This window comes from Salvelinus sp. IW2-2015, linkage group LG11 (genome assembly GCF_002910315.2).
Source record: "Salvelinus sp. IW2-2015 linkage group LG11, ASM291031v2, whole genome shotgun sequence".
Taxonomy (NCBI): Eukaryota; Metazoa; Chordata; class Actinopteri; order Salmoniformes; family Salmonidae; genus Salvelinus; species Salvelinus sp. IW2-2015.
The window spans coordinates 37,335,703-37,360,536 of record NC_036851.1 but is presented as its reverse complement, the minus strand read 5'-3'; the positions used below and the strand labels follow the sequence as shown (position 1 = coordinate 37,360,536).

The following is a 24,834-nucleotide window of genomic DNA, read 5'->3' as shown; positions in this document are numbered from 1 at the left end:
CTAACACATTCAACTACTGTAGCTACCTAACACATTCAACTACTGTAGCTATCTCACACATTCAACTACTGTAGCTACCTAACACATTCAACTACTGTAGCTACCTAACACATTCAACTGCTGTAGCTACCTAACACATTCAACTCTGTAGCTACCTAACACATTCAACTCTGTAGCTATCCTAACACATTCAACTACTGTAGCTACCTAACACATTCAACTACTGTAGCTACCTAACACATTCAACTATGTAGCTACCTAACACATTCAACTACTGTAGCTACCTAACACATTCAACTGCTGTAGCTACCTAACACATTCAACTACTGTAGCTACCTAACACATTCAACTGCTGTAGCTATCTAACACTTCAACTACTGTAGCTACCTAACACATTCAACTACTGTAGCTACCTAACACATTCAACTGCTGTAGCTACCTAACACATTCAACTACTGTAGCTACCTAACACATTCAACTACTGTAGCTACTAACACATTCAACTACTGTAGCTACCTAAAACACATTCAACTGCTGTAGCTACCTAACACATTCAACTACTGTAGCTACCTAAACACATTCAATACTGTAGCTACTAACAACATTCAACTACTGTAGCTACCTAACACATTCAACTACTGTAGCTACCTAACACATTCAACTGCTGTAGCTACCTAACACATTCAACTGCTGTAGCTACCTAACACATTCAACTCTGTAGCTATCTAACACATTCAACTACTGTAGCTACCTAAACACATTCAACTACTGTAGCTACCTAACACATTCACTAATGTAGCTACCTAAACAACATTCACTACTGTAGCTACCTAACAAATTCAACTGCTGTAGCTACCTAACACATTCAACTACTGTAGCTACCTACACATTCAACTGCTGTAGCTACTAACACATCAACTACTGTAGCTACTAACACATTCAACTACTGTAGCTACCTACACATTCAACTCTGTAGCTAACCTAACACATTCAACTACTGTAGCTACCTAACACATTCAATACTGAACTACTGTCTACTAACACATTCAACTACTGTAGCTACCTAAACACATTCAACTACTGTAGCTACCTAACACATTCAACTACTGTAGCTACCTAACACATTCAACTAACTGTAGCTACCTAACAACATTCAGCTACTGTAGCTACCTAACACATTCAACTACTGTAGCTACCTGACACATTCAACTACTGTAGCTACCTGACACATTCAACTACTGTAGCTCCTAACACATTCAACTACTGTAGCTACTGCACATTCAACACTGTAGCTACCTAACACATTCAACTACTGTAGCTACCTAACACATTCAACTGCTGTAGCTACCTAACACATTCAACTACTGTAGCTACCTAACACATTCAACTGCTGTAGCTACCTAACACATTCAACTACTGTAGCTACCTAACACATTCAACTACTGTAGCTACCTAACACATTTACTGCTAGCTACCTAACAATTCAACTGCTGTAGCTATCTAACACATTCAACTACTGTAGCTACCTAACACATTCAACTACTGTAGCTACCTAACCATTTCAACTGCTGTAGCTACCTAACACATTCAACTACTGTAGCTACTAACACATTCAACTACTGTAGCTATCTAACACATTCAACTACTGTAGCTACCTACACAATTCAACTACTGTAGCTACCTAACACATTCAACTGCTGTAGCTACCTAACACATTCAACTGCTGTAGCTCCTAACACTTCAATCTGCTGTAGCTACTCTAACATTCAACTACTGTAGCTACCTACAACATCAACTACTGTAGCTACCTAACACATTCAACTGCTGTAGCTACCTAACACATTCAACTACTGTAGCTACTAACACATTCAACTGCTGTAGCTACCTAACACATTCAACTACTGTAGCTACTAACACATTCAACTACTGTAGCTACCTAACACATTCAACTACTGTAGCTACCTAACACATTCAACTACTGTAGCTACCTAACAAATTCAACTCTGTAGCTACCTAACACATTCAACTCTGTAGCTATCTAACACATTCAACTCTGTAGCCTAACCACACATTCAACTAATGTATCTACCTAACACATTCAACTATGTAGCTACCTAACACATTCACTACTGTAGCTACCTAACACATTCAACTACTGTAGCTACCTGAACACATTCAACTACTGTAGCTCCTAACACATTCAACTACTGTAGCTACCTGCACATTCAACTACTGTAGCTACCTACACATTCACTACTGTAGCTACCTAACACATTCAACTACTACTAACACATTCAACTACGATTGTATTACATTATAACAACATACTGGGATAATATATACTGTAGATGCATTCATGAAATGATTTTCCATTGTTTTTCCTGAAACTATGATACATGTATTGAATAAAGCAAAATACATCAGAAACATAAGCAAAACAATCTCTCACAAATATGCAGACAAAAGGTAGCATCTCCAATGTGTTGAGAGGAATAATGCAAGTCGAGCTTGCTTAAATATATCTGGCTATCAGTATTCAAGTACACAACGAGGAAAATTATTACCAATTATTACATTTGTATACAACGAGATTCCATTCTCTGATAACATGATATATTTCATAAAACAGATGAACACATTGGATATGGATGAAGTATAATACATTTGATAATGATAATCACCACATTATCATTCTGCTCATTATACTTCAGTGTAAGGTCTAAGGACCAACATAAAGGCACTGTAAGGAATCTTCTGCATGATCTCTCGTTAGCCTTATGAACTATGCTGTGGGGTTCAGGGTCCTTTTAGCTGCATGGCTACTTAGTAGTCAAGGTAGTACATAMCATAGAGCAGGGTTCCCCAACTGGCAGCCCGACAGTAGTTGGTTTTATTTTGCCCCTAAGTTTTCTTAGAAAAAAAAAAATACATTTTCATTGTTGAAATAAAAGACTGTAAAACCACCAGGAAATCAGCCCCAAGTGATTTTAAATTAAGAAATCTGTTTCCAAGTATTTCCATGCATAATAGAGAGCCACCTGAACATATACAAATGTAAGGAAGGTTTGAAATTATTACGTTTCAGTAAAATATTATATCTGTTTGGGCTTCTTGCGGTCAATTTGCAGTCTACAAATGATTTGTAATTATGTTCCGGCCCCCCGACCATCCACTCCAGAAGAAAATTGGCCCGCGACTGAATCTAGTTGATGATCCCTGGCATAGAGTATATGACGTGTGACTAAAATATTACGAGAATAAATAGGCTACACTGAAAGTATAATTTCAACATTTAGACAGATATGATAAACATAATATGATGAAATTATAATGTACCAATATTAACTCTGTACAGTTCTATCTCCTTATTTCAAATATCATTTGAGCCGTCCAATGATGTTTTGCCACATTATTGTTAATGTTCTGAATATCTAATTTCACCATAATCAATTGTTAATTCAATTGTATGTCAGCAGATAATATGTATACGAAAAAAAGTGTCCAGGTACACCCTAGATCTTACCAGCGATATCTGTTACAAACTCAACATTGAAAATCTCAAGCAACAAAAGCATGAAGACCACAAGAGTATTTTGCATGATAGTGTAACAATGCATTTGTTTTCTCCATGGGATTGATTTAGTCCATCACTTCTACCCGACTGTGTTGTCCCATATCACCTCACACTGACTGTTTACACACCATGTACCAGTTCATTGGGGGCATGCTTTAGAAACCATGATACTCTCATCTTCAGTGCTGGTGGTCAATGTGGTCTGTGTGCGCCAGAGAGAACCCAGAGCACTTATTATGTCTTTCATTTAAAATATCTCTGGAGTTAACGATATCGATGGGAAAAACCATTCTAACAGATTCTGTTAGCTACCCCACTCTGCCTAATTAACCACCCACCCCCCCACCCCCGCCCCCCATCCTTCTGCTCCAGAGAACGTAGGCCGGTTAGTCACGCCCGCCAAAAAACTGGAGGACACTATTCGCCTGGCCGAGCTAGTCATAGAGGTCCTCCAGCAGAACCAGGAACATCATGCGGAGGTGAGTGGGTAACTCCTCCTCTCATCCCTCTCTTTGTCTATGTCCCTTGTTTACCTCCTCTGACTTCTCCTTCATGGCATGGAGAAGGGAGCTTGTACATTCCTTCCTGACACCTTTACATATAATGCTGTCTGTGTGTATGGATGCATTTTTATCAAATATTTAATACACAGCCAGAAATCCTTAATGGGAGATGAATGTTAACATTGTACCAGGGCACTATTTCTACCTGAGGAGGCATTTTAAAGTAGGAAGTATGCAGTTCCCTTCACTTATTCATCATTCATAACCCTGGTGGTACAATGTTACATAAAACATTGGTTGCCTTGAAAGATGGTAACGCCTTAGTCATTTCAGCTCAGTGTGTACAGTAGAGTAGAGAACAGAACAGTATAGGTAGCTCTAATGTAGGCTAGGTGCTCCTAGTCGTACTGAACTGTAGGTGATGCATGCTCATTCCGTGTTAGCTGAGAAATTGGATCATGAAATAGAAACAGCACTAAATAGGTTTTCCCTTTCCTTTGTATTTCCTAAAAGTATAATAAACTAATGTAAACAAACAGCATGACGAACATGTATAGCATATCTATAGGTGATCCTATGGGATCGATAAGATTAATGCAGATAAGCAGATTTATTCTATCTCTCTGACATATGCTTGACAGGCTGCAGTCACAAGTTCTGGAGATCAATCGGTACAGTATAATTATTTACCTTTCTCTTCAGTCCCATCACAAACCTCCTCTCCCTATCTATCGCATGTTGACCTGCACAGAGACTAGGGCTGCCCTTAGTGTTGTAAGGTTGAGGGGAATACACTAGAGAGGGATGGATGGCTGTTGTGTGTGGGTGCAGAAACATCAGCTAACATGCTGAATCTGTAAAGCTCCACTATACAATAGGCTGCACAACATCACTTTGATCATAGAGCATGTCCATGGGGCCATAAAGACTAGTCTTATTTTCTCTAGCAGCATGTTGAAGTGAGATATACCACAGTATTCTCTCTGTGGTTCTTTTAAGGTTTGATTCAATCCAAAACTCTACCATGAATGTCTCTCCTCTCCTCCCTCCATCCAGCTTTAAGTTGGGTTTCAAATTACGGTTCACACTCTTTGAAAATGTAGAACATTCCTCTTCTTGCCGGCTTCTCCTCTTCCATCTCTCTGCTCTATCCCTCCTTCCGTCTTAGAATTGTTCCACCACTCAGAAACCCTTTATATGAATGCCTGATACTGTAGATACACTACTGTTTACTATCCTGTACATCTCCCTGTGTTTTCACTGTCTGTATGATCGGTGATATTCGCTCCCTGCAGGGCAAAGAGGTACGTGGTGAAGTTGAATGAGAACCCCCTCCCCCCTGTAACCCTGTAATGGTTTGTGCATGTCCACTAAATGCCCTGCCCCCTTTCTCTGAAGTGTTGGTACAGTCGTCCAGGACTTCTCCTTTGAGCCTGTTGTGAACGATGGTGCCTGTTGCAGCACTAGAACCTGTACCCTCTCTGGCTGAGCCTGAGCACTGAGCCTGGGTGTGCAGTAGAGGCCAAGGCCTTGCCTGAGTTCCCCTCCCCCAACATACAGTAGGATGGAGCCCCCAATTTACCTGTCCATCCCTCCTTCCTGGAACTATAACCTCCCCCTGAGTCCACACTCACTCCCCCTGCCCTGTGTACGATGATGGAGCTTGTACAGGTCTGCTGTGTGTACTATAGCACTAATGATTTATAGTGTTGTAAATAGTCTTGGATGGGGTGGGCAGGTAACTGGGCAGACAGTAAGTAAGTGAGGACTTGACTGCAATGCCGTACCACTGCGCTGGGCTAGCTATAGTCCCCCTATGGCAGATATTTTTCAGGGGATATTGATTCGATATGGAATAAAAGCATGCAACATAACTGGAATGATTAAGCTTTTCAAAGTTTAATCAGTTTCCCCTCTTGGAATTTGTCAAATGTCAAGTTTTTCCAAAGATGAGCAAATAAGCAGAGCCAAGACTGCGAGCACAGGAGCAACATCAACAGAAGCAGAAATTTCAATGAAAACAGACATGGATAAATGGACTCCTTCTGACCTACTAAGTAGCATTGTTCACCCTAACTAGTCATCCTGAAAATCACTGAGGAGACCCATATCAAGTACCTTGGTCTGTCCACAAATTGTCCCTCTGAAGACCCTGTAGTTAGTAGAGAAGCTATGTGCTGCAGTCTTCGGTCAGTGTGCCTACTTCCTATTATATGGCAGAGTGCAGTGCATGGACATGACCTGTGTCACATTCACATCTACAGAGGAATGTTCTGTTGGTATGGCAATGATGTGAATGGTGGAAACCCGAGCTGCTTCCTGGTCCTGGAGAGCAAAGCATGTAGGGAGTTTTCCACATCAGTTTGCATGAGAAAAGGTACCTAAGGCACCCCCCTCCCCCACGCCAGGCTGTGACCCTCCCTCAATCTATAGATTAATTATCAATAATCAATGAATAAAACATAATTACTCAGCTTTATGATATCATTATGCTATTTTTGGCTTTGTGTATAAATGTATTGTAAAGTTCTTCTCACATTGGTGGGAGGCTAGCTAAGGTTTTAAGCAGCCCAGATCCCTTTAGTCTTCACCAGCAAGAGCTGTGGATTGGTTTTACTCATTATTGGAGAACACATGGGTTTGCAAGGCTACAGACATCCATTACTATAGTTAACTACATAAAATCACTACATTTAACGGCCAACAATCCAAGTACACTGTGCCTACCTACCTACACATAATATCAGTCCACAGTGCTTTGCTGGTGTGGGGTTTGTTAGAGCTCTGATTAGCTCCAGTACGTGTGTGATCCTTCCCAGTCTGCTCTGCCCCCTCGCTGTCCAGCCTACTCTACCCCATATCCTCACACCCTGACTGGGGCTTGTGTTCAACATTCACCCCCTCCCTGGTTCTGTCTCTGTCCTGTCCGTGGTGTGTGTGTGTGTCTAGGCCTTTGCCTGGTGGTCTGACCTGATGACGGAGCACGCTGAGACCTTCCTGGCCATGTACGCTGTGGACATGGACGCTGCCCTGGAGATTCAGTCTCCTGAGAGCTGGGACAGCTTCCCTCTCTTCCAGCTCCTCAACGACTTCCTCCGCACAGACTGTACGTTTCCTGTTTCTCTTCCTATATACACCAATGGCCTTCTCCAATAAACATTAAGGAACAAGTTAGATTCATGTCATATCTTGGAATGTGAAAGAGATTAACCACCCACTCAAAAGTCCATAGTTTTCACCCATCTTAAACAGCTAAAGGTGGCTGTGGCATTTCTCCAGGAATCACACCTTAGAAACAGTGATTCAGAAGAGATTATTTTCAAAAACACGTACTGTTCTGTGCTATACTAACACTGCTTGGTCCTGCCCCTTTGTGACATTTATGTTATAATATCAATACTGTATTCTCTCTCTCCCTCTTCTGCCTAAATCACTGCCCTTCTATGATGTTTATTAACAATATAACTATAAAACAATGTTTATTGCTATAATCTCTTTATTTTCTCTCTCTTCTTCTGCTTCTAGATCACCTGTGCAATGGGAAATTCCACAAACACCTGCAGGACCTCTATTCTCCCCTGGTGGTTAGATATGTGGACCTGATGGAGTCCTCCATCGCTCAGTCTATCACCAGGGGGTGTGAGGGAGAGTCCTGGGTGCCTGTAAAGTAAGGGACCGTCCATCCTCTCACTAACTGTCTGCTCTTTAGGATGGCTAGAGAGGCCAGGAGAGAGACACTCTTACAAGACTACTATACCTCATGTTGTTCAGTCCTTAATTAAATTTGACTGCCTCACCACACTCCTCAGTCAGAGTTTCTTTTCTGATAAGGAAAACATATCCCGATAGGCATTAATTCAACTTTTATTAGGATACATAGGCCTTCGAGATTAGTTATTCCAACTTCAGAAACAAATTAAACCTGAATATGATGGTACGACTCATAAGGTATTATTAAAACGATTAGTTTTATTGTCAGAAGCTCTAAGCTTTAGTGTATATTGTTCTGTTTAGTTGAAGTCGATCTCCAATATTTCCATCCTTTTTGTTTCATGGTCTAACGTTCATAGTGTGTGCTTTGAAATGTCGCTAGGGACAGAAGCTCTCCGGTGTAGTTTTTGTTTCTAATTTGCTCTTTTTCACTTTGTAAGTAATTCTTATTGATTTGTCATTCCATTTACATTTTGCTTTGCTTTCTTCATAAAGGAAGCTCTTTACAAAGCTCTAAACCTCAAAAGAAAATGCATATTTCTAGACTATAGGTCTTGTGTTTATATAACTTTGCTGTTTTGTCTTACTGCTGATTTTATACTGTATGTGTCTCTGTGACTCTGAAATCCACTGCTTATTCTGAATGTAGTAGGTCCTCTTTTTCTATGTGCTTCAGAAAACATCTGCTTCTCTAACTGTTGCTCTTGTTTATGTGTGATATTTACATACTATGTATCATGTCAGAAGATGATCGGTTTCTTTATGTGACTTTTCCTCTTGTGTTCTGTATTTGATTACTTTTACTGTACAGTGTCACATGGCTTTGATCTGCAGCAGTGTCTACATTACCACTGTTCTGGATTTATTTTGTTCTTTTTGTCTGTCTCTTCTGCAGGAGCTTAACAAGTAATCTGCCCAATGTGAATCTCCAAATACCAAATGTCAACCTCCAAATTCCCAAAGTACCAAATCTGCCGCCAGTAGCAGGACTATCAGTTAACCTTCCGACAATGCCTAGCTTTTCCACCCCGTCATGGATGGCTGCTATCTATGTCCCTGAGTGTGTATTCAACTAGTTCACCTTAGATTTATGTGCATCAGCAACGTATTGCCTTGGCATGAAGATGTCCCCTAGGTCCCCATGTCACAGGTCATTGACAATTAAAATATTGATTTACATTTTGAAATATCTCCCAATGACCTGCTTAGACATTATGTAAGGGAAAATAGRTTATTTCTAAACTCCATAGGCTAGAGCATGGCACATTCCAGATAGGACTACTTTGCCCTTACGTTCCTCAAATCAAATCTGGGGTAAACATTAAAGCAGAGTGTTCTTTACCGATCCTATCATGTTCATGCCAAGAGCACTGCAAAGGGGTTAAATACAGTAGTTTAGGCTTGTTTAGAGTTTAGACTCGTTTGTTCTTGAAATGAATGGCTATCTGATGCCTTCTCATTTCCCCTCAACATGCATGCAGTTGAGCTGTGAGGTACAGAGATACAGATCCAAACCATCTCTCACTGGAAGTGTTGGGCTTTGTTGCACTGAACTCTATTGCAGCAGTGGACATAATTCATCTGGAATTGTCTGTCCAATGTGTATCTTTCCTCCTCTCTCCAACAGTTTTCATAATTGCACTAGCTGTAGAGAATAAAGTCGTTTGTCCATAGTGCTCATGAATAGTTGACTGTACCACTGATTGCTAATAGAATACACAGTTGCCTCAGCACTCTGTATGAATATTACTGGTCCTGGCTCACATGACTTTCTATGGCCAGTGGGATAGGGTGTGTGGGGCTGGTGGTTAGCGGGTGTTTTCATTCTAGTGTTTTATGGGATGGGGAGGGGTGGGTAGAGAGTCCATCTGGTTGTAACTGGGTGGGTGGACTGTTAGCTGAATGCTCTGAAGCAACCACTGCTTCAGTGCAGCTGGCATCCAATATAGTAGAGATCTGCCCCCTCTCCTGTCCTCTTTTCCTCTCCTCCTCCTCTTGCTTTTCCTGCATCCCCCTATCCCAGTCAGCTCTACCCAGGATGACAGCAACTTCAGACAGGACTGCATGGTGTGTTTAATAGCTACTATACTGTAGTATACCCGCCTAGTACCACCAGCCTGAGGACATGGGGMGTGAGAGAGGGGGCTGCTCTTCAAGAGTTGTATTTTCTGTGATTGATCGTGTATACCCAAAACAAACCAAGTTCAATAGAGATCAATTAAACCTACTTTTGAACACAAAATTATAGCCATGTTTTAAGGCACGCCTTCCCTTACCTCTCTACTCCCTCGCTCTGTATAGACACAAGTCAGCCTGTGAGATATCTGCAGTGACAATCCTGCATGATTCCACTTCACACCTAAAGGGTTAATAATAACCATGTGCTACAGCATGGTTATTTCAATGTTGGAGTCAACCCTGACCTTTTATTTCCCCCACAAACTGACTGTCTGTCTAAAGAGAAGATCTGATATTTATAAGTTGAGTTAATATGAAGGACATTACTCTGGAACAGTCGGTCGGTGTGTGGTTAGAATAAAGGACCTTTGACCCCAGTAGTTGAGGTGTGGAGGACCAGCATCCTCCTTTACACCCCCCTGACCCCTCTGTCTTCTGTGACCTTTGCCCTCTGACCTGTTTGTGTTTGGGTGTGCCGTTGGTGTGCAGCAATGGCTCTGGGACATCGGAGGACTTGTTTTGGAAGCTGGAGGCGCTGCAGACCTTCATCAGGGACCTGCACTGGCCCGAGGAGGAGTTTGCCAAACACCTGGAGAACCGCATGAAGCTCATGTCCAGCGACATGATCGAGAACTGCGTCAAACGGTGTGTGTGTGTTGTGTGTATGTTTCTGTGCTGGATTCGATGTAATGTGGTTGTCAGTGTATGTGGGGGTCGGTGCATGTGTGTGTTAAATCAAATCCAATCAAATTTTATTGGTCACGTACACATGGTTAGCAGATGTTAATGCGATTGCAGCGAAATGCTTGTTTCTATGCCGAACGGCATAGGCAAGATGCAGTAGATGGTATAGAGTACAGTATATACATATGAGATGAGTAATGTAGGGTATGTAAACATTATATAAAGTGACATTGTTTAAAGTGACTAGTGATACATTTATTACATCCGATTTTTAATTGTTATAATGGCTAGAGATAAGAGTCAGTATGTTGACAGCAGCCACTCAATGTTAGTGATGGCTGTTTAACAGTCTGATGGCCTTGAGATAAAAGCTGTTTTTCACTCTCTCGGTCCCATCTTAAATGCACCTGTACTGACCTCGTCTTCTGGATGATAGCGGGGTGAACAGGCAGTGGCTCGGGTGGTTGTTGTCCTTGATGATCTTTTTGGCCTTCCTGTGACATCGGGTGGTGTAGGTGTCCTGGAGGGAAAGGTAGTTTGCCCCCGGTGATGCGTTGTGCAGACCTCACTACCCTCTGGAGAGCCTTACGGTTGTGGACGGAGCAGTTGCCGTACCAGGCGGTGATACAGCCCGACAGGATGCTCTTGATTGTGCATCTGTAAAAGTTTGAGTGTTTTAGGTTGACAAGTCAAATTTATTCAGCCTCCTGAGGTTGAAGAGGCGCTGCTGCGTCTTCTTCACCACGCTGTCTGTGTGGGTGGACCAATTCAGTTTGTCTTTGATGTGTACGCCGAGGAACTTAAAACTTTCCACCTTCTCCACTACTGTCCTGTCGATGTTGATGGGGGGGTGCTCCCTCTACTGTTTCCTGAAGTCCACGATCATCTCCTTTGATTTGTTGACATTGAGTGTGAGGTAATTTTCCTGACACCACACTCCGAGGGCCCTCACCTCCTCCCTGTAGGCCGCCTCGTTGTTGTTGGTAATAAAGCCTACCACTGTAGTGTCGTCTGCAAACTTGATGATTGAGTTCGAGGCGTGCATGGCCACGCAGTCGTGGGTGAACAGGGAGTACAGGAGAGGGCTGAGAACGCACCCTTGTGGGGCCTCAGTGTTGAGGATCAGTGGGGTGGAGATGTTGTTTCCTACCCTCTCCACCTGGGGGCGGCCCGTCAGAAAGTTCAGGTCCCAGTTGCACAGGGCGGGGTCGAGACCCAGGGTCTCGAGCTTGATGACGAGTTTGGAGGGTACTATGGTGTTAAATGCTGAGCTGTAGTCAATGAAAAGCTTTCTTACATAGGTATTCCTCTTGTCGAGATGGGATAGGGCAGTCGGCAGTGTGATTGCGATTGCGTCGTCGGTGGACCTATTGGGGTGGTAAGCAAATTGGAGTGGGTCTAGGGTGTCAGGTAGGGTGGAGGTGATATGGTCCTTGACTAGTCTCTCAAAGCACTTCATGATGACGGAAGTGAGTGCTACGGGGCGATAGTCGTTTAGCTCAGTTACCTTCGCTTTCTTGGGAACAGGAACAATGGTGGCCCTCTTGAAGCATGTGGGAACAGCAGACTGGGATAGGGATTGATTGAATATGTCCGTAAACACACCAGCCAGCTGGTCTGGACGGCATCCCTAGGACGCGGCTAGGGATGCCGTCTGGGCCGGCAGCCGTGCGAGGGTTAACACGTTTAAATGTTTTACTCATTTTGGCTGCGGTGAAGGAGAGCCCGCAGGTTTTGGTAGCGGGTTGTGTCGGTGGCACTGTATTGTCCTCAAAGCGAGCAAAGAAGTTGTTTAGTTTGTCTGGGAGCAAGACATCGGGGTCTGCGACGGGGCTGGTTTTCTTTTTGTAGTCCGTGATTGACTGTAGACCCTGCCACACACCTCTCGTGTCTGAGCCGTTGAATTGTGACTCTACTTTGTCTCTATACTGACTATACTGACTTAGCTTGTTTGATTGCCTTGCGGAGGGAATAGCTACACTGTTTGTATTCGGTCACGTTTCCAGTCGCCTTGCCCTGATTAAAAGCAGTGGTTCGCGCTTTCAGTTTTGCTCGAATGCTGCCATCAATCCACATTTTCTGGTTGGGGAACGTTTTAATTGTCGCCGTGGGTACAACATCACCCTGATGCACTTGCTGATAAACTCGCTCACCGAATCAGCTTARACATCAATGTTGTTGTCCGACGCTATCCGGAACATATCCCAGTCCACGTGATCGAAGCAATCTTGAAGCGTGAGCGATTGGTCGGACCAGCATTGAATAGACCTGAGCATGGGCGTTTCCTTTTTTAGTTTCTGTCTATAGGCTGGGAGCACCAAAATGGAGTCATGGTCAGATTTGKCGAAAGGAGGGCTTTGTATGTGTCGCGGAAGTTAGAGTAACAATGATCCAGAATTTTGCCAGCCCGGATCGCACGTTTGATATGCTGATAAAATTTAGGGAGCCTTGTTTTCAGATTAGCCTTGTTAAAATCCCCAGCTACAATAAATGCAGCCTCAGGATATGTGGTTTCCAGTTTACATAGAGTCAAAATAAGTTKTTTCAGGGCCGTCGAGGTGTCTGCTTGAAGGGGATATACACGACTGTGATTATAATCGAAGAGATTTCTCTTGGTAGATAATGCGGTCGGCATTTGATTGTAAGGAATTCTAGGTCAGGTGAACAAAAGGAATTTAGTTCCTGTATGTTGTTGTGATCACACCACGACTCGTTAATCATAAGGCATACACCCCCGCCCTTCTTCTTACCAGAGAGATGTTTGTTTCTGTCGGCGCAATGCGTGAAGAAACCAGGTGGCTGTACCAACTCTGATAACGTATTCCGAGTGAGCCATGTTTCCGTGAAACGGAGAATGTTACAATGTCTCTCTGGAAGTTTACCATTGCTCGGATTTCGTCTACCTTGTTGTCAAGAGACTGGACATTGGCGAGTAGTATACTCGGGAGCGGTCGGCGATGTGTCCGTCTACGGAGCCTGACCAGAAGACCGCTCTGTTTGCCCCTTCTGCGATGCCGTTGTTTTGGGTCGCCTGCTGGGATCCTATCCATTGTCCTGGGTGGTGGGCCAAACAGAGGATCCGCTTTGGGAAAGTCTTATCCCTGGTCGTAATGTTGGTAAATTGACTTTGCTCTTATATCTAATAGTTCATCCCGGCTGTATGTAKTAAGACTTAAGATTTCCTGGGGTAACGGTGTAAGAAATAATACATAAAAAACAAAATACTGCATAGTTTTCTAAGAACGCGAAGCGAGGCAGTGTTGTATTGTGTCTGTGTTGCTGTTTGTGTCTCTCGATCATGTGGCTGGACATGAGCCTCTGCCTCAAACAAAATATGGTACATTACATAGAGATGTTCCCTGATGTGTATTGCAGCACTAAGATGGCATTTGAGTCCAAGCTGGCAAAGAGCAGCAGGGGAACAGACTTCCGCATCTCGGCAGCAATATGCACCATGTTCAATGTGATGGTGGACGCGAAGGACCAGTCCGCCAAGCTGTGTGCCATGGAGATGGGTCAGGAGGTAAGAATGTGGTGCAAAGGTTGTGGGTTCAATTCCCACAAGGGATCACATACACCTACTAGAAAATGTACCACCAAAATAGATGAACTGTGTGTTATTTTGGTATTTCAGAAACAGTACCACGCCCAAATAGATGAACTGATTGAGGAGAGTGTGAAAGACATGATCCAACTCATGGTGGCTAAGGTACACTTCACTCTTCTTCTTTCTTATAGAAGTTGTCCATCCTAACGATACGTGACTCATATTGTGGTTGGCCTCAGCTTTCTTTGTGGTACTAGAAAAGAAGAACAAGGTGATTTGTGATCTGGGATAAATCCATTTGATAGTTGTTTGTAACCATTTCACTGTTGCATTCGGCGCATGTGACAAATACAATTTGATTAGATTTTTTTATTTATTGTTTGTGTGTCTCACTTCTTCTTAGTTTGTGGTTATTCTGGAGGCCCTGTTGGCGAAGATCTCCCGATACGATGAAGGCACTCTCTTCTCATCTTTCATGTCATTCACGGTAAAACTAGACTTCTCTACTGTATCTCCTCCAATATCGTGGCAGATGGAACTGTGTTTCAGTCAATTATTTTAGTTATATTGGTGACTGTGCAAATGTTGCAATTCTCATCTTTTCTTGTCACATTCTGTCTGTAATTTCAGGTGAAAGCTGCGTCTAAGTATGTGGATGTCCCTGTAAGTGTGCTGCAGTCCAAATTGATATCTGTAAAATGTCAAACCAGTAAAGCTATGTGTTCTGAAAGGAAGTACAAATAATTCAGTACATTCTTATGTGTTTGGGAGGATTTTACTGTGCTGTGCAGAGAAGATACATTTTTCTCCCATAACCCCCTACCTCTGCCCCTCCCAACCCTGCCTCTATTTATTATCTTTAATACGTTTTACTGTGTGAGTAGGTACAGTTGAAGTCGGAAGTTTGCATACACTTTGGTTGGAGTCATTAAAAATCGTTTTTCAACCACTCCACAAATTTCTTGTTAACAAACTATAGTTTTGGCAAGTCGGTTAGGACATCTACTTTGTGCATGACACAAGTAATTTTTCCAACAATTGTTTACAGAGAGATTATTTCACTTATAATTCACTGTATCACAATTCCAGTGGGTCAGAAGTTTAAATACACTAAGTAGACTGTGCCTTTAAACAGCTTGGAAAATTCCAGAAAATTATGTCATGGCTTTAGAAGCTTCTGATAGGCTAATTACCATCATTTGAGTCAATTGGAGGTGTACCTGTGGATATGTTTCAAGGCCTACCTTCAAACTCAGTGCCTCTTTTCTTGACATCATGCGGAAATCAAAAGAAATCAGCCAAGAACTCAGAAAAAAATTGTGGACCTCCACAAGTCTGGTTCATCCTTTGGAGCAATTTCCAAATGCCTGAAGGTACCACGTTCATCTGAACAAACAACAGTACGCAAGTATAAACACCATGGGACCACGCAGCCGCCATACTGCTCAGGAAGGAGACGCGTTCTGTCTCCTGGAGATGATCGTACTTTGGTGCGAAAAGTGCAAATCAATCCCAGAACAACAGCAATGGACCTTGTGAAGATGCTGGAGGAAACAGGTACAAAAGTATCTATAGCCACAGTAAAACGAGTCCTATATCGACATAACCTGAAAGGCCGCTCAGCAAGGAAGAAGCCACTGCTCCAAAACCGCCATAAAAAAAGCCAGACTACGGTTTGCAACTGCACATGGGGACAAAGATCGTACTTTTTGGAGAAATGTCCTCTGGTCTGATGAAACAAAAATAGAACTGTTTGGCCATAATGACCATRGTTATGTTTGGAGGAAAAAGGGGGGAGGCTTGCAAGCCGAAGAACACCATCCCAACCGTGAAGCATGGGGGTGGCAGCATCATGTTGTGGGGGTGATTTGCTGCAGGAGGGACTGYTGCACTTCACAAAATAAATGGCATAATCTCAAGACATCAGTCAGGAAGTTAAAGCTTGGTCACAAATGGGTCTTCCAAATGGACAATGACCCCAGGAATATTTCCAAAGTTGTGGCAAAATGGCTTAAGGACAACAAAGTCAAGGTATTGGAGTGGCCATCACAAAGCCCTGACCTCAATCCTATAGAAAGTTTGTGGGCAGAACTGAAAAAGCATGTGCGAGCAAGGAGGCCTACAAACCTGACTCGGTTACACCAGCTCTATCAGGAGGAATGGGCCAAAATTCACRCAACTTATTTTGGGAAGCTTGTGGAAGGCTACCTGAAACGTTTGACCCAAGTTAAACAATTTTAAGGCAATGCTACCAATACTAATTGTGTGTATGTAAACTTCTGACCCACTGGGAATGTGATGAAGCTGTAATAAATCATTCTCTCTACTATTATTGTGACATCTCACATTCTTAAAATAAGGTGGTGATCCTAATTGACCTAAAACAGGGCATTTTTACTAGGTTTAAATTTCAGGAATTGTGAAAAACTGAGTTTGAATGTATTCGGCTAAAGTGTATGTTATCTTCCGACTTCAACTGAATTTAGTACATTACATCATAATTTAATTTCAGAGTTTTCAATATTTTATTTATTTTCCATATTCTTTAGTATATTTTAAATACATTTTTGCATAATACAAATGACTGATTTACAATGATTCTGTTTCTGGTGTGTTTGCAGAAGCCTGGGATGGATGTTGCCGATGGTTACGTGACCTGTGTCCGCCACTCTCAGGACATCCTGCGAGATAAGGTCAATGAGGAGGTGTATATAGAAAGGTTATTTGATGTAAGTAAGATGCCTCCTCCTCACCAATAGGAAGAGGGGGTTCCAAAATGTGGCAAAACAATTGTGACAGAGAAGGGATATGATATGTCACATTTTGAGACCATGGGCTGTGTGTATACCTATCACAGCCTGGTACAGAAGAGGGCTGTGTTTTATCCTCCTCTAGTGGCTTTTCTATTCCATCTTTTCTTCCTCCTCTACTGCTGCCCACTGTATTCTGGTATGCATTGCCACAGTACTTTTGGACCTTTGGGAATTGGTTGGATCCCTTTTGTTTACAAGCAAAGAATCCAAACAAGCACCATCAGGCAGGATTATCGAAAGCAGTGCTCTCTGGGTAAAGAAAGATATGTGATTATGTACAGATCATCTAATTCACTCCAACACTAGGATACATAATAACTAACATTCATTTTCTATGTAAATAATCTTGAATATTATATAGCACTTTACAATACAGATGTCGGATCTTAATTTGTGGATTAAAATTAATGGACATTTTTGTAGGGGTTGATACATTTTTCGTAAGGAAAAATCAAGCCTGAAATTTCAATGTGGAAAATACAAACTTCAGAAGCCTTTTTAAACCTCAGACACTCTAAAAGATTTAAATGCCATGCATTGCAGGAAAGTTCTCCTGCAACAGGGTGATCAAATGAAGATCCTACATCTGTACACGTTCACGTTTGAGGTGATCAAATGAAGATCCTACATCTGTACACATTCACGTTTGAATCGGTCTGGCAAATGCCAGGGATATGAGAGCACTGTCTTACAAGCACGTAATCCTTATGTGGTACATTTGAAATAATGTGTCCACCATTTCCGTGAGGTGTACTACAGTGATGTGTGTCTGCTTCATACCCCTGAAATGTATAAACTGTACAGTATTGTGGTGCACAGATGTGTGTGTGTGTTGGCTTTGTGTGTCTGAGAGGTGTGCGGTACAGTGATTCAGTATGTGTATTAGCTGTGTATTAGTGTGTTTGAGAGGTATTATTTGTGCAGTAGCATTCTGTTCCAGCGCTGTCACTGTGTGTTGGCTTTGTGTGTTTGAGAGGTGTGCTGTTTTGTGTTTGAGAGGTGTGTTGTACTACTGTGAAGTATGTTTATTTTCATCTTTGAAGTCAACACTGGCTGTCCCTGTCTGTCTCCTTGTATTTCTACGCTGCTAAAAAGTACCTCCTCCCTACTGTTTCTGATGTGTGGCTGTTAGTATAGCTGCTTCTGACCTGGCCCTACCATGTTTGACTGTTTACGTCTTTTGAGCTGTGGATGTTTTGGTTGCAACAGTGTTTAACTTTGTATTTCCGTTAGTGTCTGATGATTAGATTGGTGGTTTTATAAACATTATTTCCCTCCTAATGCTATTATATTCCATCCATCTCTTTGCATGTATTGGCAAAACTCCCCAAAGCTGCATCTCGCTCTCTCTCTTTCTATCTTTCACTTATTAATTTCAACAACTTTACTTTTTTTCTCTCTCTCTCAATTCTTTCTTTCTTTATTGCCCCCATAACTCCTACCGCCTTATCTCTCTTCAGAAAGTGGCACTTATCTCTAATGTTGCATTGTTTTAGCACATTATGTTGAATGGCATGAATTCAAGTCAAATAATCTACCTGTGTACATCTTCTAGCATGACCCTTCTCCTCTTAGAGTTCTGCCTCAGTCCTACTACTATACTACCATACTAACATACTACCATACCCCTATACTACTATACTACCATACTACTACTGTATACTACCATACTAACATACTACCATACCCCTATACTACTATACTACCATACTACTATAGTACCGTACTGCTACTGTATACTGCCATACTACCATACCACTATGCAACTATACTACCATACCAACATACTACTACTATATACTACCATACTACCATACCACTATATTACCATACTAATATACTACCATACTACTATACTACCATACTACCATACCACTATATTACCATACTAATATACTACCATACTACTATACTAACATACTCCTACAGTGCCTTCGGAAAGTATCCAGACCCCTTGACTTCCCACATTCTGTTACGTTACAGCCTTACTCTATAAATGGATGAAATTGTTTTTTCCCTCATCAATACCCCATAACGGCAAAGCATTTTTTGTCCATTAAAATAACATAAAATTGATCAGAAATACAGTGTTGACATTGTTAATGTTGTAAATGACTATTGTAGCCGGAAACGGCTGATTTTTTATGGAATATCTACATAGGCGTACAGAGGCCCATTATCAGGAACCATCACTCCTGTGTTCCAATGGCACGTTGTGTTAGCTAATCCAAGTTTATAATTTTAAAAGGCTAATTGATCATTAGAAAACACTTTTGCAATTATGTTAGCACAGCTGAAAACTGTTGTACTGATTAAAGAAGCAATGAAACTGGCCTTCTTTAGACTAGTTGAGTATTTGGAGCATCAGCATTTGCGGGTTTGATTACAGGCTCAAAATGGCCAGAAACAAAGCACTTTCTTCTGAAACTCGTCAGTCTATTCTTGTTCTGAAGGCTATTCCATGTGAGAAATTGCCAAGAAACTGAAGATCTCGTACAACGCGGTGTACTACTCCCTTCACAGAACAGCGCAAACTGGCTCTAACCAGAATAGAAAGAGGAGTGGGAGGCCCCGGTGCACAACTGAGTAAGAGGACAAGTACATTAGAGTGTCTAGTTTGAAAAAACAGACTCCTCACAAGTCCTCAACTGGCAGCTTCATTAAATAGTACCCGCAAAACACCAGTCTCAAAGTCAACAGTGAAGAGGTGACTCCGGGATGCTGACCTTCTAGGCAAACATTTATAAAAACCTGTTTTCGCTTTGTCATTATGGGGTATTGTGTGTAGATTTTTATTTATTTAATCCATTTTAGAATAAGGCTGTAAAGTAACAAAATTGGAAAAAGTCAAGAGGTCTGAATACTTTCCAAAGGCACTGTATTTGAATATAGTGCCATACTACTATACAACACATACAGCCAACCAATCTGCACGTACGCACACATCCACCCAGCCACCCACCCACCTACCCACCTGCCTTCCAGGTCTGCATGCACTGCACGCACGTAGGCTCAACTCGACCGTTTGAAGTGGACAGGCATCAATCCGCTAATATCTGACCTCAAGCACCAATCCAAAACCTCCTGACCTACCAGTCATCTCTACAGGACAAACAAACCTGGGTCCAATCAAATTAGAGCTAGGGCAATTAGACCAAAAACCAACCAAAACAAGTCTAATCCTGGCCTTCCAAGCCCTCATTCCAGACCCTCCAGGCCCTCAATCGTGACCCTACAGGCCCTCATTCCTGAGCCTCCAGGCCCTCCAGGCCTTCATTCCTGACTCTCCAGGCCCTCATTCCTGGCCCTCATTCCTGACCAGGCCCTCAATCCTGACCCTGTCTACTCACTCCACATTACTCAGTTTATATTTTTTTCTGGACGTTCGAGGGAGGACGACTATTTCCTGTCTTCCTTGGTTCATCACTCCTCTCTTGTGTGCTGCTCTCTTATAACTTGATCTCTGATATGAATCATCTAGATCAATCTTATCCTACACTCTGAATGCATGAGTGAAACGATCTTCTGAAAAGTTATATGAAAATAGCACAACTGTCTGRTCCTTGCCTGCCTAACGCTTTCCTCATTTTCTCATTATGATTTAATTTCCGCAAATGATCGAGTTGAAACGACACTGTGGAGTTACAGTATGTAGAAGGAATGTTCTAAGACGTTGTGGTGTTGCTAATAAGTATTGAAGAGTCTTCATAGGGCTTTAGCTCTAGTCTGGAAGTACATTTGAAGTAAAGAATTTACTTATTTAAATTCAGATACAAATTATGTATGGCATATTATGTTCAGTTTATTAAAAACTATATAAGATTCTGTCACTGAGTGTACTGGAGCCAGAATTTCTGTGCCAGAAAACATCAAGATTTTATAGATTGTCTATTACTAATACTAATGTCTACTACTAGTATATCCTGCCAATTTATTAATCATTCAATTGTTTCCCTCAGATTTTCGTAGAGTCCTGCATTGATTGGAGAAATGGGAATTATGAAATAATAATGTTTTTTTCTGAATCAGTATTTTATGCATGTTTAGTGTGTGCTTCTATTCACCACTACAGAATTGTGTCTTCTGTGTGTGTGTGTGTGTGTGTGTGTGTGTGTGTGTGTTTTGAAATGTCTGTCTCATCTTTCCTGGAGAATACTGTGAATGTCTGTGTGTATCAAAAAGTACTTCCCTATGTGTGTGTGTTTTGCTTGTAAGACGTGTGTATGTGTTCACTAGAAAACATATCAAGTTGCATCTTGATATTCAGAGAGCTCCAGTTTGCTTGTGTGTGTGTGTGTGTGTGTGTGTGTGTGTGTGTGTGTGTGTGTGTGTGTGTGTGTGTTTTCGTCTATGTGTGTGTGTGTGTGTTTTGCTGGAGAACGCTGTGTTTGTGTGTGTTGCAGCAATGGTACACAGCCACCATGAACCTACTGGGGACCTGGCTCACTGAGCGAATGGACCAGCAGCTCCATGTTTACCAGCTGAAGATCCTCATCAGGATTGTCAAGGTAACTCACTTGCAGGGAGGGGTTAATAACCTGCACTGTAACCCAGGTACTGTAACTTTTGATACTTTTTTATTCAACCTTTATTTAACTAGGCAAGTCAGTTAAGAATTCTTATTTATGACGGCCTACAATCTTACTGGCACCCCAGGGGTTAAAACTCTTTTGAGACTAGCGTCGCCTTACGTGATGGCAAGATGGGAACGTGATTGAAAGGGTATGTTGAAAAATGTAGCTTAGTGGTATGGTAGGCGTTATAGTGTGCTGGAGATGATTGGAGAGACCCTCATCTCTTCATAATCACTATCACTGATTTCCATGTAGTCTACCTCTAACCCGGTGAAACACGTTCTTTCTAGAGCCTTTAGTTACTGTCAATATTATCATCCCTCTGTACCGGCTAACCAATTTACTCATTAATCATCCTTCTCCTTGTAGAAAAAGTACCGTGACTTCCGTCTGCAGGGGGTGCTAGACTCCACCCTGAACAGTAAGATGTATGACACGGTGAGGAACAGACTGACCCTGGAGGAGGCCAACGCGTCCATGAAGGAGGGAGGCATGGGGGGAATCTCCATGAAGGACAGTGACGAAGAGGACGAAGACGACGACTAGAGCCTGGCACCACCCAACACCGGAACTGGCACCTCCCTTTACCCCTGTCTGACTCCTGTCTCCACACCCCACCCCCGACCCCCTCCTCTGCAGGGGGTGCTAGACTCCACCCTGAACAGTAAGATGTATGACACGGTGAGGAACAGACTGACCCTGGAGGAGGCCAACGCGTCCATGAAGGAGGGAGGCATGGGGGGAATCTCCATGAAGGACAGTGACGAAGAGGACGAAGACGACGACTAGAGCCTGGCACCACCCAACACCGGAACTGGCACCTCCCTTTACCCCTGTCTGACTCCTGTCTCCACACCCCACCCCCGACCCCCTCCTCTCACAACTTTTGACTTAGCCTGGTAACCAATGCATGTACCAACTCTGTTACTCACATGTCAACTCTAGGACCTGTTTGTCAGCTAGAAATGCCCATGAAGGACCTGTAATAAACAATACAAATAGTAATTACTATACTGAGGAAAAATGTTGAAAAAATATACCATGATCGACAGTTTAGCTGTGTCATGCTGAAGATAGCACCGATGATATCTTTGTCTCATTGATTTCTAAATTAATTTCTATGTGTTCCTAAGCAATATGGAGTACCATTTGTTTGACAATGTTGAGTGAGATTATTAGGTGTGTTCCTGTCCAATGCAAACCTATATGGCGCTTCTTTGTCGTATTCTACATTCATTATAATGGTACATTTTTGTGACGATGAGTGTATGTACCCTTTGTCTTATCTGTCTTTAAGTGGATGCCAACTGCTTCAAACTGAAAATGACCCTCATTATTTAAGTTCAAAGCTGTTTAGGATAAACGTCTTCTCGTCTACTCACTCTACTCTCAACCCCATAGTATGTTCTAGAACTTGCGTTTCCATATCTATGTCAATGCTCTGTGACCTCATAATCTCTCACCCTAACACTAACGAGACATTGTCCAGCAGCCATTTTGAACTAAAATGAGTGGGTATTCTAGAAATGCAATATTCTCATAGCTCCATTTTGATATCTTGTTGGAGATTATATTTTTATTTCTACGTTGTTGAAAAGACCTTGAAACAGGTTCTACTCTATTTTAAATTGAGTTGCACTTTTACAGAGAAAAGAGCGCTAAAAAGAAAACGTTTTTTTATTTACCAAAATGAAAGTTGGTCCGTCTTTTTTGTTTGATTCCGTAGTTGATTAGGATGGGCTGTGTGGCATTTCCTTGGATCTCACTGTTGTTTTGTATATACAACGCTGTACATTGCATTCTGAGCCATTGCTGCATGCCCGTGGGTCCCCACCCTCTGAACGCTTTCTGTTTTCTGTGTGAAATTAGCTGGTGGATCATTCTTGCTTTTGCCTTATGAAAGCCAACAGTTGTAATATGCAAGAGCTGTGGCCTCTAAATAAAAATTACTGTACAAATACACAGTTGTTCTCCGTTTTGTGTTATTTATATAATGTATGTCAATTACCTATTTGACCGAGGGAAAGGGGAGAGGAGATCTTTTTAAATCTGCACACAGGGACAGAACAATGTTGTCACAGATCCCTCTGGAACTTTCATTGAGCACACCTGGTCCCTATTCCCACTGATTGTATTTGTATAATGTGCCCTTTGTTCACCATCGTGCTGTCCATTATTGTTACAATGTCCATTGGTGCGTGTGAGTACATGTGCTGTGTGTTTTGGTTTGCGTGCGGTTTATTATGGGTCTCGTCCCATTGTCTCATCGTCTCATTGTGCGCGTGTGTATTTATTCGAGATACTCCTCGCTCTTTTATTTGGGTTTCAACCCTGTGTTTTTGTTACGTGTTTCTTTGGTCTTCGTCCCCGTGCCCTTACCCGGCACGCTGTAATTTGGGGTATAATAAAAAAGCCTATTACGCATTCCTGCGCCTGTCTCCCAAGTCATTGTTACCAACGTGACAAATGTCCATAATGGTGAGGTTAGGTATAACTGTAAAACAACTACTGGCAACCAGAGGGTGATAATGTTACCATAGAAAATAGAACTGACCTCATCACTAACCTAAGGTCCCCGGGACTGAACAGCTCCCTCTGCAACTGAATCCTGGACTTCCTGACGGGCCGCCCCCAAGGTGCTGAGGGTAGGCAACAACACATCCGCCACGCTGACCCTCAACACGGGGCACCTCAGGGGTGAATGCTTAGTCCCCTCCTGTACTCCCTGTTCACCCACGACTGTGTGGCCACGCACGTATCCAACACCATCATTAAGTTTGCCGATGACACAACAGTGGTGGGTCTGATCACCAACGATGACGACAGCCTATAGGAAGGTTAGAGATCTGCCAGTTTGGTGCCAGGACAACAACCTCTCCCTCAACGTGGGCAAGACAGAGGAGCTTATTGTGGACTACAGGAAACGGAGGGCTGAACATGGCCCCATTCACATCAAATTTATTTGTCACATACACATGGTTAACAGATGTTAATGCAAGTGTAACGAAATGCTTGTGCTTCTAGTTCCGACAATGCAGTAATAACCAACGAGTAATCTAACCTAACAATTCCACAACTACTACCTTATACACACAAGTGTAAAGGGATAAAGAATATGTGGTGTTAAATGCTGAGCTGTAGTCGATGAACAGCATTCTCACATAGGTATTCCTCTTGTCCAGATGGGTTAGGGCAGTGTGCAGTGTGGTTGCGATTGCGTCGTCTGTGGACCTATTGGGTCGGTAAGCAA

General features: G+C 42.4%; 1 pseudogene; it reads left to right on the top strand.

Annotated features, from left to right (window-relative positions):
• The window catches only part of LOC111970320 (calcium-dependent secretion activator 1-like), a 157,710-nt pseudogene extending 134,164 nt beyond the window's left edge, over positions 1-23,546 (top strand).
• The last annotated feature ends 1,288 nt before the right edge of the window (positions 23,547-24,834 follow it).